General features: G+C 40.2%; 1 protein-coding gene across 4 annotated transcripts in view; it reads right to left on the bottom strand.

Annotated features, from left to right (window-relative positions):
• Positions 1-19,108, bottom strand: part of RHOBTB1 (Rho related BTB domain containing 1) — a 104,568-nt gene that overhangs the window by 47,688 nt on the left and 37,772 nt on the right. The window contains exons 1-2 of one of the 4 annotated variants that reach the window (XM_014784931.2): positions 17,707-17,802; positions 14,877-14,927 (exon numbers count right to left, since the gene is read on the bottom strand). The gene's annotated coding sequence lies outside the window, so the exon portion shown is untranslated. Of the gene's footprint in view, positions 1-14,876; positions 14,928-17,025; positions 17,298-17,706; positions 17,803-19,108 lie in introns of those variants that run through there. The other 3 variants (XM_004427098.3, XM_004427099.3, XM_004427101.3) reach the window with 3 other exon arrangements.

The raw sequence follows: 19,108 nt of genomic DNA, 5'->3' as shown, positions 1-19,108 counted from the left end.
CTGAAAGAGCCACATCACAAAAGGCAATCAGCTGGACTTAAGGCAAGACCGTAATGAAAGACTAGACGCCTTGGATCCCCTTCTGACTATGTCTCACTAAAATTAGCCTTGTTCCATATAGACAGCAGACTCTACAACAGTACCAGAAACTAAGGATAAGGAGTAACCCTATATCAGAAATTGGAAGGATTTCTGCCAAATTCACTTCCATGGAGCCAAACGAAAAAGTCAGAGAAGACCAGCAGACTGCCCATTTCCACAGGGAAAAGAGTTGGCCTGGGAGGTAAGCAGGACGTTCTTCTCCACAGATGCCTGTGATCTGGAGTAATGAGAGCTGGACTGGCTTGGGACAAGGGTGGAAAGAGGAGGCTGTGGAGCCACTGGAAAGCCATTAGGAAACCGGCATGCTGCCATCAGCAAGGAGTAGTCCCAGTGACTGCCCCCTGCTGAGGATGGACCAGGTAGACAGCACTGAGCATGGTAAAAACTCTTTTGGTTTTAGCTTCCTCCAGCCTGCTCGACCAGACGGTTTCAGTTTTGTCACTGCAACAGAAGTGACTGATTTTGTGAGGTTAATGCAAGAGGCAGTGGGGTGAGGGGATGCAATCCCTAAGACTGAACGTGGGTATATTTTCAGTGTTGACTTTCCTCACCACTCTTATCTCACGCTCCGAAGTCCTCTCAACCCGTACTATATTGAGTAGCTTTGCTTGTCGACTCTGGAACTGGGTGGGTTCCTGGGTCACCACAGAGTACTACCTTGGTCTCTGATAGAGCCTAAGGTTATCCGAGCATTTGGAATATACCTCAATCCTTTTTTATAGGGATGGAGTAAACAGAGACCATTCAACATACAGGTCTATTAAAAACCCTGACGCATTGGGGGCTGGCCTGTTGGTGAGTGGTTAAGTTCACGTGCTCCACTTTGGCGGCCCGGGGTTCACAGGTTCAGATCCCGGGCACGGACCTATGCACTGCTGATCAAGCCATGCTGTGGCAGGTGTCCCTCGTATAAAACAGAGGAAGATGGGCATAGATGTTAGCTCAGGGCCAATCTTCCTCAGCAAAAAGAGGAGGATTGGCAACAGGTGTTAGCTCAGGGCCAATCTTCCTCACCAAAAAAAAAACAAAAAAAACCCACAAAAAACCACAAAACCCTAATGCATAGAAAAAGACAAGCAATTACCTAAAGATGTAAAGCAAAAATCTTCTACTGAAGTAGAGAAGCTATAAGAAACAGCAGAAGAAAAATTTTTTAAAAATATCTGATCCATGTACTTGATCATGTAAAAGAAAATAATGCAGGTATATAACCTAACAGCAGATGAGGTTATAAGTAGGTAATTGGACAAGATAAGTAAAGGTCACGTATAAATGAAATATAAAATAGCCAAATTAAAAGCCATACTGGCAGCAGTAAATAGCAACCTTGAAAATGCAGTAAAATGGATTAGTGATGGACAGGCCAAACATGAGAAACTCTCTCTAAATATAGAAGGAAGGCCATTTGAAAAGACGTAATGGAAGGTAATTGATACAGGGGCTGACGGTCGAAAAGCAATAATCCGGAAAGTATGGGTTCTTGAAGAACTAAGGAAGCAAAGCGTGATTTAATAGAACAAAATTTTCCCAATACATAAAGGAGGAAGGGGTGGGGAGAAGAAGGAGGAGAAAAAGAAAAGAAAGAGTCCACATCTATATATTTTTCAGTAAAATGTTTGCCAATGCAAAAAGTAATCATATAATAATCCTTTAAGTATTTTAGCAAAACATCTTGTTTTTTTTTTAGCAAAACATCTTTTAAAACTAATGGCCAAAAACATTTCTTTCTACAAAGAAATAGTAATATGGACGACCATAACTTCACCATATACTATTTTAAGACAATAGAAAAACACATACACAGCCTTGAAGAAAAAGGACATAATAACAAATTTCTGAATCAGGTCAAATTGATACTTATGTGAAGGCAACATAAAGCTATGTTTAGACATCAAAGACTCAGGGGGCAAAAACTCAGATTTCTATAAGGAATTAAACTGCTCAAAGATGATTGCTAAAACACCCAGAGATAATTCAAATTACAAACTCAAAAATGGGCATTTCAGTTTTAAAGAACTATGGAAACTAAAATCAATTGAAAATATAAGACCAGCCTACCTAGTTATTTTGATTTTGGTTGCAAAATTATATAGAAAAATTATCTGTAAAAGATAATCTAGAAGGCAAAAAAGGGGCAATTCATAGTAAAAGATAACAACAATAATGAACCTTCAGAGACCAAATGGCATATAATAAAAATGAAGAAAAATTCTGTAAGTATAAGGAGAAATTAATGAAAATAACTGACATATATAAGATGAAAAAGCAGAATCGACGTCAGATTAAGAAAGCAAAAATGCAAAACAAACATGGAGGACTTGAATAGCATAAAAAGTAGGGTTAAATTAATAGATTCCCCATATTTTAAAAAATCTAAAAGAAGAGAGTGCACTTTCTTTTCAAGTGTTCTTGGCACATTTACAAAAGTTGACCATATATGGACCATAAGCACAAAAATCCCCCAAAGCATAAGTTGTTATCAACCAAATTCTCTAGCCACAAAAAAAAAAAAAAAAAAGAAAAATTACAAGGAAAGGTTTTATGACAGCAGCAAAAAAACTCAACCACTTGGAAATTTTAAAAATACTTTCTGACATACCCATCTAAGGAAATAACTATAAACGGAAAATGTTTTAAAAGCAAATATATTTATCACATGTTTATTAAAAATAAGAAAAAAATGAAAACCACCTAAATCTATGACGAGTGGGGGGAAAATTAATTAAGGTACTTGCTATTTGATCTTGGGCAAATTAATCTCTAAACCTCTATTTCCTTATCTGTAAACTGGGGGTAATTACCTCCCTCAATGGGTTGTTGTGAAAATTAAATTAGATAATGCTCATAAAATATTTTAATCACTATGCCATCAAGAGAACACTCAATAAATCTTATCTATTAAGACTGCCATTATTGAAAATTATGTTTACGTTGAGTTTGGAATAATATAGAGAAATGCTAATGTTCCAATTAAGGGGAAAGTGCAGGACGGTAATCTGAAATACAGTTGATGAAAACTACATAAAATAAACAAATATGTGTAACTCGAATAAAATTGGGCCTCTTCTTTCTCTCTTGGGCCTCTTCTTTCTCTCACTTTAAGTACTATGTTAGCACAGTGACACATCTAAAAGAAACACAAATGTGACTTTTAGAAAGCAGTGAAAACAAAATGGGTATTTGAGAATAGAGAGGTGTGGTTTACATAATGTATCAGGCATCTTGCAGCAAAACTCCTAAAAAGTCTCTTTGGAATGTTTTCCTCCAGAGTTCCACGTCTCATGGCAACTGCTCAAATCTGTCTTTCTGCCTCTCAGGACCTCAGACCATGCTTCTTCAGCCCCTCTTACAGGGCTAGCCATTGCTCTCTGCTTCTCTTATTTGCATTTCCATCTATTCCTCCCCTCCACCAACTAAATGGATCTTCCTTGGGAACCACCCTTTTTCTTGGGGGGGAGGTGGCGAAGGGGATGGGTGGGTATTAATACGTGAATACTTAAAATTTAATAATCGTGTCTCTGTGATCTAAAGGGAAGCAACATCGACTTCTTCCTTCTGCAAGAACATTGCATGGAAAATAAATTGGCAGGAAGCACACTAAACAGATACCAGTGATTATTGCCGGACAAGGCAGCTATAACTTGTTGCCATTTTCCTACTTTCCTTTAGTTTTCAAATTTCCCACAGTGAAAATATATTACCTTTTCTTTATTTTGTAAATTGAGATAAGATTCACATGTCATAAAACTTACCCTTTTAAAGTGTACAATTCAGGGGTTTTTATTATATTCACAAAGTCATACGCTATTTAATTCTAGAACATTTTCATCATCCTAAAAAGAAACCTTGTGCCTATTAGCAGTCATTCTCCATTCCCCCCTCCCTCCAGCTCTGGAAACCACTAATTTACTTTCTGTCTCTATGGATTTGCCTATTTTGGACACTTCTTGTAAATGGAATCATATGATATGTGGCCTTTTGTGTCTGTCTGTTTTCTACTTAGCATAATGTTTTCAAGTTCATCCATGTTGTAGCATGTATTAGTACTTCAGTACTTTTTATGGATGAATAATATTTTTAAATGTATTCTACACTGGGAAAAATATTTTAGCTTTTTAAAAAGGTAATGAGTACATAAATATAACTCTTGATTGTTAATTCTACTAAGAGTACATGGATACAATCCAACAATAATAAATGATTTTTGATGATGCATAAAACTGTTTTCAAAACCATATATTTACAAAGCTTAGTGAGCCTGTTAAACCTGCTTTTTTCTGATTCAAGCTCTCAACTAAAAAAAACATAGGAATTTAAATGAAACTTGCTGAATGTCAGACACACAAATGGAACTATATAAAGAAAGAGCTGTGGACACCCCAGATACATATATACAATTCTATTTCAAAAAGAAGATGAAAAATTCTTGGCTTTAAATTTTGAGTGTTCAAAGGGAATACTTTTAGTAACTGAAATGAGCAATTTTAAGAAATTGTTTGGAAACATAGCACATGAAATATTCTGTGGCAATCAATTGTAGTTAATATATTTTAAGCTTGAATCAATATAGTATAATTCAGCTTTACATTAGTTAAGAAGAAAGAAGCTCCAAATTTGTCTGTATGCATGCTGTGTATGTATTTGTGTAACTGCAAAATAAATACTGAAGTACACTCAGGGCACGAATTTAATGTTATAATCTTTACTTGGCAAGGCAGATTCTACATATTTTCAGTTACAAGGGAGATAGCTTGATCAAAGCTGACTGCAGCTAGCTCATAGGAAGTAACGGTGCAGTGAAAAATCAAATTTCGTAAATGAATGAGTTACCCAGGACATAAAATTTGGAGCACTTCAAACACACTGAGGGTGCAGTGGGGTGGTGACCAGAAGCGAGGTGCTCGTGGTGTCTGGTTCTTGATCTAAGTGCTGGTTACATAGATATGTTCAGTTAGCCAAGTCATCAAAGTGTCCACTTGTGATCTGTACACATTTCTCTATGTTATACTTCAATAAATTTTTTAAAGTTAAAAAAAATAAAGCAACAAAAGATCCTACACATTGATTTTGAAGGGCCTCATGTGAGTCAGCCTTAGCTAACGCCTGAATCAGGAAGCTTTGTCAAGAATTAATAATTAAAATACTGGTTAAGTCTTTAAAGAGATGTCAAAGTTGTAAGTGCTCGTTTGAGAAAGCTAATATCAAATCTGTAGACTAAATGCGCTTAAAAATCCATCCTCATGAAGAAAAGTCTCCATAGGGCTCTGTAGTAAGTTGTTCATTAAAAGCATTCTCTAAAGATGTCACTGGTTAGCTTCTGTAGCACCAGGGAGACCATTTGAGGTGAAACCTTCAGATATGATGACAAACAATTGCATTTAATCATTTATGAGACTATAATATGTCAGTTAGGATTAGGTTATGCTCTGATTCAGGAAAATCAAGAAAACTGCTTTTTTCTTTCCCCCAGGATTTCTTAGCAAAGTTACACCATAAATGCAAAAGTCCTGGTAGACAAAAATCAGACTCCTTAAAATCTTATATTTTACTCAAGATTATTGGCTCACAACAATGTACAGATTCTAGCTAGTATTTTCAGGACATGTTCCTACACCTTCCAACTCTAGCTAGAAATTATTACTGAAAGATTGTACATTTTTAAAAAGCAGGATGAGGCACTGTTTGTGGGAGTGGGAAATGATACCACTATTCTGGAGTGCAATTGGCATTCAAAAGATTTAAATGTCTATAACTTGGATCCAGTTATAAGACTTTATTCCTAGAAAAATAATTAGAGTATACAAAAAGATTTCATTAAAGGAATATTCATCATATCACTATTTGTGGAAACAAAATATTGGAAACAATTTTATAAATCTAACAACAGGGGATTGGTTAAAAAAGTATATATATCTGTATAATGGGAGCATATAGAGCCATCAAAAATGTGTTGTAGGAGTACATTTATTGTTACAGTTAGACGTTCATGACAAATCTTTAAATGAAAAAGATTACAAAAAAGTTTACACAGTAACACCATTCCTTCAAAATTATGTACCTAAATATACACAGAAAAATTTGGGATAGAAATATATTAAAATATTAATGCCTACATCTTTTAGGGGATAATATTATAAGTGATTTTAATTTTTTTCTTTTTCCTTATCTATATATTCCACCTTTTCTATAATGAATGTGTGTTATTTTATAACAAAGAAATTTGTTACAAAAGTGGGGGGGGTAGGAAAACCAGGGAATGGAATTTTTGTGTGTGACGGGGCCGGCCCCGTGGCTTAGCGGTTAAGTGCGGGCGCTCGGCTACTGGCAGCCCAGGTTCGGATCCCGGGCGCGCGCCGACGCACCGCTTCTCCGGCCATGCTGAGGTGGCGTCCCACATACAGCAACTAGAAGGATGTGCAACTACGACATACAACTATCTACTGGGGCTTTGGGGAAAAAAGGGAGGAGGATTGGCAATAGATGTTAGCTCAGGGCCGGTCTTCCTCAGCAAAAAGAGGAGGATTAGCATGGATGTTAGCTCAGGGCTGATCTTTCTCACAAAAAAAAAAAAAAAAGAATTTTTGTGTGTGAGAAAACATTCTTCTTTCATTATGTGGAATTAACGTCTACTCTTTACTTTCCTTCTGCATACCTTTAGAGCTTTATGTGAACTGTCTTTCACATGCTAGGAGACCACCTTGCTGTTCCTGGAACCTTTCTTTCAATTCTGAACAGTCATCCCCCTCATCAACAACCATCTTGGAGCTTCTGGGCATTCAGCTCCCTTGACTTACATCAAAGGAACTAACATCTCAATAGTCCCAAACACAAAAACTACACAGCCACTCAGCCTATGATTCTGCAGCAAGGATCCACCTGCAGAAGACTACGTGTAGGAACAAGCCAATGGGAAACCTCCTTCTCTAATCTTTCCAGATGAAGTTATCAGACTTTGAGAGATTTCAGTTGTCTTTCAGAAGAGAGTTCCTGGTCTATTTCAAATAAATAGATTTTTAAAAATATTAGAATCTGAAATATTCTAAGGCTTCACTGCTGATTTTTGTTTGATACACACAAAGGGAAACAATTTCGTTCCTTGAAGCCTCTTTCCAGGAGCCTTAATGATCAGCTGCCAAATTTAGCCTTGGCTCCATCTCCACCATGTCTATTATTCCTCCATGCTATTGATGTGACGCCAAATCTCATCCCTATTTAGAATGCACAAGAGCAGATGTCTTGATAAAAGGGGGAGTTGGTGAACCTATATTGAAAAGAGCCAGGAGAACATAATGTAATGAATGGAAGCACATAGCTTCATGGCTTATGGTGCATTCACACAAAAGAATTAATAGCCTTGGTCACATTATATGAGAAAAGAGAGGAGAGGGAGTTGTAGAGAAGACAGTCAAGAGATCGGCTGCTCATTAGAATCACTGGGGGAATTTGTTTTGCTTTAAATACTGCTGTCTGTAAAGAATGTTCTTAGCAGCACTATTCATAATAGCTAACAACTGGAAACAACCCATCAACAGTGGAATGGGTAAATAATAAATTGAGGTCTAGTCATACAATGGAATATTACACAGCACTAAAAATGGATGAACTACTGCTATATACATTATGAATAAGTCTCACAAACATAATATTGAGGAGAAGAAGCCAGACACAAAAGAGATGTCATTTGTATGAAAGTTCAAACTCAGGTAAAACTAACCTATAGTATTAGAAGTCAAGACAGTGGTTACCTTGGTTGGGTAATGACTGGATAGGGGCTTAAGAAGGGCTTCTGGGTGCTGGTGAGGTTCTGTATCTGCATTTAGGTGCTGGTTATGTGGGCGCATTCAGTTTGTGAAAATTCTTTAAGTTACATACCTACGATTTGTGTATTTTTCTTTAAATAAGACATACTTCAGGGGCCAGCCCAGTGGCATAGTGGTTAAGTTTGTGTGCTCCACTTCAGTGGCCCAGGGTTCGCAGGTTTGGATCCCAGGTGTGGACCTACACAGTGCTCATCAGGCCATGCTGTGGTGGTATCCCACATACAAAACATAGAGGAAGATTGGCACAGATGTTAGCTCAGGGACTATCTTCCTCAAGCAAAAAGAAGAATGGTGACAGGTGTTTGCTCAGGGCCAAATCTTCCTCACCAAAAAAAAAAAAAAAAAAAGATATACTTCAATAAAAATGTTTTAAATTCAGATTCCTGGGCCCTAACACGAATCTACTAAGACTGTAGATTACAGATTTCCTGGAGTATTCTAATGTACGGCCAAGGTTGAGACTCCCTGGACCAGAAGATCTATACCCCGTGGTGTGCTGCAGCCAGCTCCTGTTAGCCCACAAGAACCAGTTCTTAAATTTTCAGAATTTTTGCAAGCCCTTTAAAATAGGGTCAGTATTAAAATTAAAGCATGTGAGGTTTTGATTAAATAAATTATACTAAAAACAAAGGTACTAAATACTTAAAACTCACCACTTTCTAATTATTTTACTGTTATCTATATTTTTGAGGTTATTTATGCCAATTTTATCTGTATGGTGGAAATATTGTATAATGGTGTGCTTCTGTGCCATTTCTTCCCAACTCTGTTCTCAGTCACAATGGTAGCTTGAAATTGGCCATGGTGGGAGTCTTTACACTATAGAAATGGGCAACCACTACACATCAAGGCTTGCTTTATTGTTCTGTTGATTGTCTTGACTTAAGAAAATGATTTAAAAAGGTTAATAATGCAGATTAAACTTAAAAGTGTGTATATGTGTAGCTGTTACATTGTGAAAAGCACATTTAAGGAAATATCCTCACAGTATTTAAAAGCTATTAGAGGGTTCAGCAAAGGAGTCATTCATATCTTTGACGAATGAGTACAGTTCTGACATATGTCTTTGTTGCATCACTTTTGTCTTCCTCATTAACATAATGGAAAACATCAGCCAGCATTTATACGGGAGCTACACCCCTTCATCAATTGTCCATAGGTAAGCTATGGATAGAAGAGTTCAGCAAAAACCAACAAGCAGGCATTCTGTGAAACCCAATGGACTATATGGAATTTACAATAAAGTGTCTTGTATATTTTATTATTTGTAAATTGTGTGCTATACACATTCTACATGTCAGTAAAATTTATAATCAGCTTATGTATGCATATAAATGCATTCTTTTTTTCCCAGAGAGCTGGTTGATTTACCAGTGCACCTCTGTCTACATCCCTTCCATGTTTAAGATTCCATGACTCTCTATTATGATTTAAGAAACAAGCAAACAAAATAAGGTGGGAGGCTTATGGCCTATATGGCATGAGTTTCAGCAGAAGATATAGTAACGACTATAGTTTAGAGCCTCACTGCTCGAAATGTGGTCCTCAGCCCAGCAGCATGGGCATCAAAGGGGAGTTTGTGAGAAATGCATAATCTCAGGTCCCACTCAAGAACTCCTGAATCGGAACCTGCATTTTTTCAAGATGCCCGCGTGATTTGTACGCATATTAAAGTTTGAGAAGCACTGCTTTAAAAATAAACTTCTTGGTATGAACCCAAACTTATATAACCAATTTGAGATTAGTAATAATGTTAGGAACAATCTAGCAACTGGTGATCTTTAAGCATCTAGCACCAGTTTAGCCACGTCATAGCACATAGGGGAAACACACAATTGCTACCCCTAAACCTGAAGAAAAGGACAAATGTCCACGTGCAATGTACATTTGTCAAAACCGCACCACTAGGACAATAAAGGCTATTCTAGGCCACTGGGATTATTAATTTAAAAAGGGGGAAAGGTAGAAGAAAGAAGAAAATCACAACAGTACCTTTCCTCCATGTATCTGACGAATAGTACATGTTGCCAAAGACTTGGTTCCAAAAATCCAAAGCAGGGCAGCAAGTGCTACATGACAAAAGTGTGGCAGCTGGGGAGAGAGTGTGATGAAACACCTCCCGGAGATGTAATTTAGCCCAGGGTAGTTATCAAGTGCTGAGGGTTAAAGGGGCAAATTGTAGTGCTTATGCTTCTCCTGTCGACATATCAGTTAGCCACACAGGACAAAAAGAAGACAGGGCCCACAGACAGAGAATACTTGATACTAGAGTTAATTGAAATGATGGTAGGAAAGTCTCATGGGTTTCGAAATTGAAAGCAAAAATGTTCTACTGGCAATAACAATCTCTGGAAATATTTCTTAGTTATTTGGTTGAAAATATAGTAGTTTCTTTGAGATGCAAAGGTCTATGTGGAACACACGTTAGATACTTAAACAGTGTCTGGAAGGAAATGAGAGCCACAAATCTCCAAGAGGAGCTTGGTATTAGTTTGCGGCAGAAACTGAAGCAACAAAATAATTCATGTAAAACTTGGCAACCCTAGAGAGTGAAGAAAACAAATGTAATTGTGACTGGGCCACTGGCATCCAGAGAGACCACCGGGCCTGTTTTTACCCAAGAAAAAGGGTTATTATAACCATCCCTTGCAATATCAGAATTCAAACGACTCTAGTACGTTTGGCAGCAAAATGATATGACTGCCCTAATGTGTTATAATATTATCCCTAGAGATACTCAGGAAGGCTAAGGGAACTAACCCTTATTGAGAACCTGCTATGTGCTTTACATGTGTGATTTCATAACATCCTCATAATCCTCTGAGGGAGGTGATCCTATCCCCATTTTATAGATGAGCAAAATGAGGTCCAAAGAAGTATTTCACACACATCACATAGTTAACAAAAAGCCAGAGCTCCACAGACAAAATTGAAAAGCTCCATACTTGATTAAAACAAATTGCTCAACAAAGACAGCTTGGAAGGGATCAGAGTACAGGGCTTTTATGTTCTGAATAAGAGGAAAGGACTGTTCTATCTTTCCACTGCTGGAATCCTCTTATCAGCCATTTCTGGATATATCTTAGGTTTCAGGTGTATTTCATACTTGACAGTGGTACCTTTGGCTAAGTTGGAGGGTTGAGAAGACTTGGCACTTTTCAGGCAGTGTTATGTAATAGAATCGAGCCCTGGGCTGGGACTTGGAAACCTGGGTTCAGTTCCAGTTGTGTCTCTTATTAACTATGAGAGTGGGTAAGTTACATTGCTTCTCTGGGTGGCAGTTTGTTTCACCTCTGTGAGGTTGGATTAAGTATCCTTAAGTGCCTTTCTGGGTCCATGATTCAACCCTCCATGACCTAACTGTTTAAGATTGTGACTTCCATCAAAATATACTAGAAACCACCTGAGAGTTAACACATTTGTCCAGGCAAGGATGCTATCTGGTTCAAGATACATAAAACAAACAAACAAAAAACCCACAGGAATAATTATTCAACTCCTATACTCCATCTGCAAGAGTAACCCGGAATGAAATGGTATAAAGCGTTTTTTTTCCCCTAGGAGTTCATTTAAAAAGAATATATATGGGCCGGCCCCGTGGCTTAGCGGTTAAGTGCGCGTGCTCCGCTACTGGCGGGCCGGGTTCCGATCCTGGGCGCGCACTGACACACTGCTTCTCCGGCCAAGCTGAGGCCGCGTCCCACATACAGCAACTAGAAGGATGTGCAACTATGACATACAACTATCTACTGGGGCTTTGGGGAAAAAAAAGGAGGAGGATTGGCAATAGATGTTAGCTCAGAGCCAGTCTTCCTCAGCAAAAAGAGGAGGATTAGCATGGATGTTAGTGCAGGGCTGATCTTCTTCACAAAACAAACAAACAAAACAAAACAAAACAAAAGAATATATACTCAAGTTCTTAGACAGACCTGGGTGCAAATCCAAGCTCTACCTCCTATTGGCTCTTTGAGTTAACATATCTGAGTTCCATTTTTTGCTTCTGTAAAATTGGAATTAATAATGAATGAGCTGTAATGCAGTAAAGCGTCTGGCATCTAGTAGGAGCATAATAAGTGCTGGTTATTGTTATTCCACTGGTCATTAGGGGTTTGGACTATGGTTGGCTAACAAGTCAAAGGAAATTTCTCCACAGAGGGATTGAGCCTGAGATGGTAACCTCATGGGGAACTTGCCATTAACCTGTGTCTATGCAACAAATAACCTCAGGTACAGAGTGGAGAAATGTAATTGCTTCTTCTGGACTTATTGGCATTTCTTTCTTTGTAAAACTTTCTAATTCACCTCTCAGTGGATAAAACCTTATCAGAGACATGCTGATGTACTTGACGGGATAGCAGGAGGGAGTATTTGAAGACAGGAGTGTCCTGGGACATCTGGAACGAGTGGCAGTCATACCTACATTTCATTCAGTGTCTTTATTTGCCCATTTCCCAATTTCAAAAGATGCCAGGAAGAGGAGGAGGTGACTTCACTTTGTTTATAAACTAAAAAACCAAACAATTCTGATGCTGACATATGAGTAACTAATCTATACAGATCCCATCCATTTGAGTGACTGCTTCCTGCCCTCCCCGCCAAAGCTTTCCCTTTCCCCCTCCTCTTCCCCACCACTCACACACTCTCCCACCTTCTACCCCTTTCTAAACACACACCACTTTTGGGGACTTATTTTTCCTTCCGTCTCCAAGTTTTGTTTTGGTGTTGCGAGGTTAGTGGGAAGCCTGGGTGGAGAAAAGATGAACACAAATCACCCATACTCTTTAAACCCCATCACGTGAAGCCAGAGTGAGGTCTTCAAATAATACGATTGAACTGCCTGTTTTCTAAAAGGAAGACCAATAGAAAGATTAAAAAAAAAATTCCTCTGTTTTCTACAGTTATATTTCCTGAGCAAAAACACAGTAAAATTAAAAATGTTTCCAGCCCTGTTTTTAGATAAGTCAAGCATATTGCCAAAGCCTTCTGAAGTTCAAAAAAGCAAATGATTGCTAATTAAATTATTGTTAGAGATACCATGCTAATTCTAAGGTTTCTTTTGGCAATAACATTATATGATTCAGAGTATAATTTTACTCTTTAAGTAATTATAGGTTTATAGTTGCTATATTGATATTTTTATGACATACCACTGTCACAGCTAACCAAATATCAGCTGATGGTGAGGTCTTGACCTCTAATGAGATCTTCCCAGTATTATGTTGCTCTTTTGATCTATTATATAATGATACACTATATAACAACCTTTACAGGACAAAAGTTGTTATACGACAGATTATAACAATTCTGTTAAATGCTTAAAAGTATCCTTGAACTAATTAAGCTTTTAGGATTATTAGCTTGAGTATGGGGTATCAGTACATTAAAAAAAGATGATATATTAAGGTTTTCTTTAATAATTTGTTCCCCATTTCACTTTTCATTACGCCTTTATATAATACTCCCTAAGAAGGATTAACAACGGTTACAAATTATTCTACAAAATGTAGGTGGGGAATATGGAAGAGGGGGAAGAGAAGGCTGTTAACCCACGCAAAAACCAAAAACATCTTGCTTAATTTTTAAATACTGGCCATTTTCAGGACTTTGGTTGGGATTTATCTATTATGTTTCCAAATCTATTTACATGGCACATTTCCGACAAACTGAGGTTCCAGAAGGAATCCAGTACTTTTAAGCGTGCTATATTGTAATGCTTTCTCAAAAATGCCGTGCAGATTCAAGCAGCTCATGATTTTGTTACAAAGCTTTTGAAGCAATAACGCCTTTGAGTTTGAGATACTGTAATTTAGTGGTTCTAGATGAGTGCATAATCTCTCCCTGTTGGGTTGAAATTCTACATTCTGTCTTTCCCCAAACTCTCACCCATTTATCATCTATACAGACAAAATGTGTGCTTGGAAATTTTTTTTCCACTCATACATGGAATTGCAAAGTAATCTCACAGAATGGAAAATACTGAACTTCTCATAAATTTACCATTGACCCCCAATTCAACATGATCTTGATTTATTCTCTAATTTTTCCTACATGAATGTTTAATATCATGCCTTTTAAATCTGTTTCTAAGAGCCTTAAGAGCAAAGGCCCATGATAAAACTTTTCTTAAATCTTTGACAGTGCCGTGCCAAAAAGTACACATGAATACTTATTATTTCGCTGTTTTACTTAAGACAATGGAATTTATTCGTTTGCAACAGCTGGGCCATTGAATGTTATTATATGAGCTGTAATTACCAAGTTATCTTAGGCAAGTCACTTAACCTTTCTTGGCCCCAGTTTCCCTATTGGAGAAGACTTTTTTCAACTAGAGAGTTTAGGTTTTAGAGTAAGACAGAAGTTTTTTTTACATCCTATTTCTTCTATTTACTGTAAGTAGGAATTGAACCTATTATCTAAACTCTCTAAACTTCCAATTCCTCACCTGTCATTTGGGGATCAAGAGAGCGGTTTCACCCCACAGGGATCTTTTTGCTGCAGAAGGAGAACATAAATGTAAAGAATGCAGCACATTACCTGAACTTTGGTTCATGCTCAAAGATGTCAACTATTATTATATCAACTTTCTTCCAGCTCTAGAGTGCTAAGATTAGGATAGAGGTAAGGTTTTAATTATCAAGCACCCAAATCCCCAGTAGCCTTAGCTGTTTTGGCACCACTTGGATTCCCAAAGTAAAAAAAAAACTCTTATAAAGGACAAACTGATTCAAGGACGATTTTAGTACCACTTTACTCACATAGTAAATAGAATAATTTTAATAATCATTGAACTTGAAATATCAATATAGAAATTATCATTCATAATTGAGTCCATAAAAAATGACAGACAAATTGTTTTAAGACAAATGACTAAGAAACCTGTTCTGAAATGCATGCTCAGAATTAGACACAGGATATCATCAATCTATGGTCATGGGTTTGCACAAAGACACTGACCTGGCTTGCTGGAAGTGAAGAACAGAACACCCTGCTCACAGCTGGACTTACCTACACAAAAGAGAGAAATACTTTATAAATCCTACTGTTTGCCAGGAGCACATGGGGAGCCACTAAAATTTTCAACATACATTGTTTTCTTTTTCTCCCCCAAAAGGGCAGAATCTGCCTTACTCTTTTGCTAAGTGGCAGTCTTAAAATGGCATTTCTTTGGGTCAAATACATCCTGAAATAGCTAGGCTAACATTTTGTAGCATTTCTGAAAATATATTTCCGAGCATTTGTGGATCATACGAAAAAAGCTTTTGGCCCCAAACCCATGAACAGGAACAAGGAAAACCTTACAGGCATTTTACAATACATAAGTCATAGAAGTAAACATGCTATTCCTCCAAAATAGCATTTTTAGACAATATTATCATAAGTCCAAATAATTCTGTTTTTTCCTATTATATTTATATAGGTAATAAGTTATGTTGTTGAGCCAATGACATCAAAGTACCTGTGTTTCTATTTCCACCTCTACAATCACACATAGCCAGCCCTATGTATTTAAATTTACACTACCTTCAAAATTTGGGAAAATAACAATCAATGGACAAGTTTAGAAAAATACTGACCATGATTTTATTGCTTCCTAATGATTTTTCAAAGTCTTCCACACTGGGATGAACTAGTTAAATCCCTTTCCCACTAATATGTCCAAATATGATCCAGGAATCTCAGAGGAAACCTTGTTTAATAATAATTTACTGCCCACTCCACCTGCAGAGCAGTATGCAGACATTATTTATACTGAAAAGTTTCGTATTTATTTTCTAGCAACCAGTGACTCTCAGGTGTCTACAAAGTTATTGGAAACGAAATATAATTCCAAATTTCCAACGAGTGTTTGTAAACAAACTTAACAGTGTATGTTTAGAAAAGCCTAGAGCTTGCCAAGATCAAACAAACACAGCCTTTTGACTATTTATATCTGTTGATAGTGAGAGGACCTTACACAAAGACGAAAACTACTGATAACAGTATTTTTGCAGTTTAGAGAGGATACACAGTACAGAGTAGAATGTGCAGCACAGCCCGGGTTGGGGGTGGGGGAGCCCCAAACTAGTGAAACCTCAAGCTGAGCATCTGGCTGGGGTCCAACAGAGCCGCGTGAACAGCATAGGTTAGGGGAAGTTCAAAGTCAAGGCCACTCTTCTGGTCTTAACTTCCTAGATGTTCCTAGGTCTGGATGCCTTTGTGTATATATCAACCTTCACGCATCCCCCCTACCCCCCCCAGCAAATGTGTACAGTCAGCAGGAAAGGCACAGCTTGTGTGCTGACGTGCAAAGCCAAGTCAAAACCCTGCGCTCGGCGCTCCCTTCTAACTTGCTGGCTTGTCCAAGTCTAAATATTGACATTGCTCCTCAGTTAAGATGTTTGATACTGCTGAGGATAGAAACGGCGCAGCTAACAGTAGGATCTAATAATATATTTTTACATACTTGTGCCTTCTTTCCACTTCTTTTTTTGCGGGGAGGGGGTTCGATTTCCTAGTCTGCACATCTCCTGCCCACCCCCCACCCCATTGTTCTCCCGGAAAGCTGAGCACACAGACACAAAGTAAGGTGTTTTGCTAGCTCCTCATGGCAGCTCCTACTGTTGTCACAGCAACTCACAACAGACTCCATAGACACGGGGTTGGGGGCGGGGAGCGTCAAACTGTGGGCTGACCAGTCAACTCTCATAGGGATGCAAGCGCCCAAGGGGCTAGTGTATCCCCCTTTTCAGGTCCTCCTCCCCACCACTGTCCTTCGAAGAAAAAGAGCCCTCTTTTCGGCGCGGCACCAACCCCTCCCTGGCGCAGCCAGCCTGCTAAGGGTGCCTGTTGTACATTTTCTCAGTTCCAAGTTAGGGGTGCGGCTGTGCAGGCGCTCCTAGATATCTCTTCTGCTTGCCTCTGATATGGGGGTTCCCGGTCTCGCAGAGAGGCGAGGGCGGCTCCCAGAGCAGCTCGCTCCCACAACTCTCTCTCGGGACGCTGCTGGCCGCGTAGCGCGGCCCGGGGCCCCCACAAGCCACCCGCTGGGGCCGGGGCGGTGGGGGCTCCGGGGCGGCTGCTGGAGAAGTTTCATACCATAGCGCACTCACGACACAGAACCTACCCTGAAGCCGAGCGAGACGCGAGCTCTCTCCGCCTTCAAGGGCTGGGGGAGCGGGGGGGCCCCCGCCACTCAGCAGCAGCCACGACTGCGCGCGGTCGCGGGTGTGCGGGGTCCCTGCGCGCGGCGTGCCGCCCGCCGCCCAACTTTGCACAAAGGCAGCATGGCACTGCCTCGCCTGGCGGGCTCGCCCAGCGCCGCGGCCGCTCTTCCCCGTCCGGGGCGAGAGGGGCTCGCCCTTTTCCACCCCCCAGCCCTCCCCTTCTCCTCTTGCCCCCACCCGCCTCCCAGGCGGGCCAGCCGGGCGGAACAGAGCGCCAGGCACCGAGCTCCGCCGCCGTGGCGGCCGCCGCTCGCGCTGTGACGTTAGCAGTCTTCACGGCTATTTATATCCACCCGATTGGATTTCATTCATGAAACCAGGGCCTGGTGTGTCTGTGCGCCGGGGCGCTGGTTGCAAAGGTGCCTCAGCTTTACGCAGACCCGGGGTGCCGGGCTCGGAGGCGGATTGCCCAGCACAAATATGCGCAAGGCACGGGAGAGCCCGGCGGATCTCCCTAGCGGCCGGGAGGGGAGGGTCAGGGCGATCTGTGACCCGGTCCTCTATCCCCAACAACCCACCCATTCCTGTGCAACTGCTGGCCCTTTGTCCCAGGCTCTGCATAAGTAAGTTGGGCCACTAACCGGCTGGGCAGCATGGCTTTCTTCCCCCTAGGAGCTGACCGGCCGCGGACTCCGAGGGAGGACATTGGCTTTTGTTTCAAAACCGAGCCCAGCTGCTGACTAAGGGCTGCGTTAGCCCAGCCTCCTCCCCAGTGCGGCTGCACGTGCTGTCGGGCTCCCCCCTCTGGGTTCCCTTCCTCTGTGACTTGGCTCCTGGGGTCCCTGCACGGGGCGTAAGGACGCACCGCTGCCCCCGACCCAGATAAGGAGGTGATTTACAATCTCCTACAAATGGCTGAGTGAGGAAGTGAAATTGACTTCTGGGCACTCATGGATTGACAGAATTCTTGGAAGACCAAGACGGTCCATCCCTCCTCATGAACTCGTCTCACTGTTCAGGCTGACCCTGAGCGCCTAGGACAAGACCTGGGGTGGTTTTCATGCAGTCACATAAATACTTATTGAGTGCCTACAGGATGTCAAGCCCTAAGAAGATGACAATGAACACAACCAACCTGGTCCCAGCCCTCAAGGAGCTTCCCGTCAGCCTGCTCAAATTGGTGTGCCTTAAACCTCCTCACTCCTAGCCTATAAACAGGCAACTGGGGGATAAAGGTGTTGATGTGTTCAGCTACCATAAGGGATTTATTCATTTAATAAACCTTTATTGAGGAGGCTGTGTACCAAGGGCTGGGGGTACAAAGAGGGCAACAATGTGTCCTTAGTCCTCAAGGAGTTCTCAGGTAACTGTGTTCCTGAGGTTTTGAAGGGCTGGGAAAAAGGGAGCCATATTTTATTGCAAGGGCCATTTCTTTGTGTTATCCCCTGAGAAACAGAACATTAGAAAAAATTATAAGTGCAAACAAACCCCTTTGTGCCTCAGTTTCTTCCAGGAAACCATCTTCAGTTTCCCAGATGGAATACTTCCTCTTCCTTCCCAGGATCCCCAGATGAGTTTTAGTCCATTGGGTATTCCTGCTCTTCCCCACTAGTTTATATTCCCTTCGGAGAGAAAGGCTTGCCTGGTGCTCTCAGAATGCCCCCGGAGACCCCAGAATATAGTGAAATTCAATGTTTTTACAAGGAAAGGTATTAAGGACGATGTCCTTTGTTTAAGTTTTTGAACTTAACTGAACTGTCTTTGGAAATGGAGTTATCAGTCCCTAATCTTGGATACCTGGAACAGGAGATAGCGAAAAGTCAAGTGCAGGGGTCTGCTCTAAGAACTTCAAGACAGATACAGGAGGGAGTGATTAATTTACTTGGCACAAAACTGACTTCCCTCAGTCTATTTAAAAGTGACTCCATTTTGAAAGGTTTAATCAATATACATTCTTTTCAGGAACACATTTCTTGGGAAAAGTTAATTAACCCTGCTCACTCCTAGCAATCAGTCCTCTTTATTGCAAGCCCTTCCTCTTCA

This window comes from Ceratotherium simum, chromosome 6 (genome assembly GCF_057802395.1).
Source record: "Ceratotherium simum simum isolate JZ-2026a chromosome 6, ASM5780239v1, whole genome shotgun sequence".
NCBI classification, from domain to species: domain Eukaryota; kingdom Metazoa; phylum Chordata; class Mammalia; order Perissodactyla; family Rhinocerotidae; genus Ceratotherium; species Ceratotherium simum.
The sequence above is the reverse complement of the archived record's forward strand: the minus strand, read 5'-3'. Positions and strand labels throughout refer to the sequence as shown.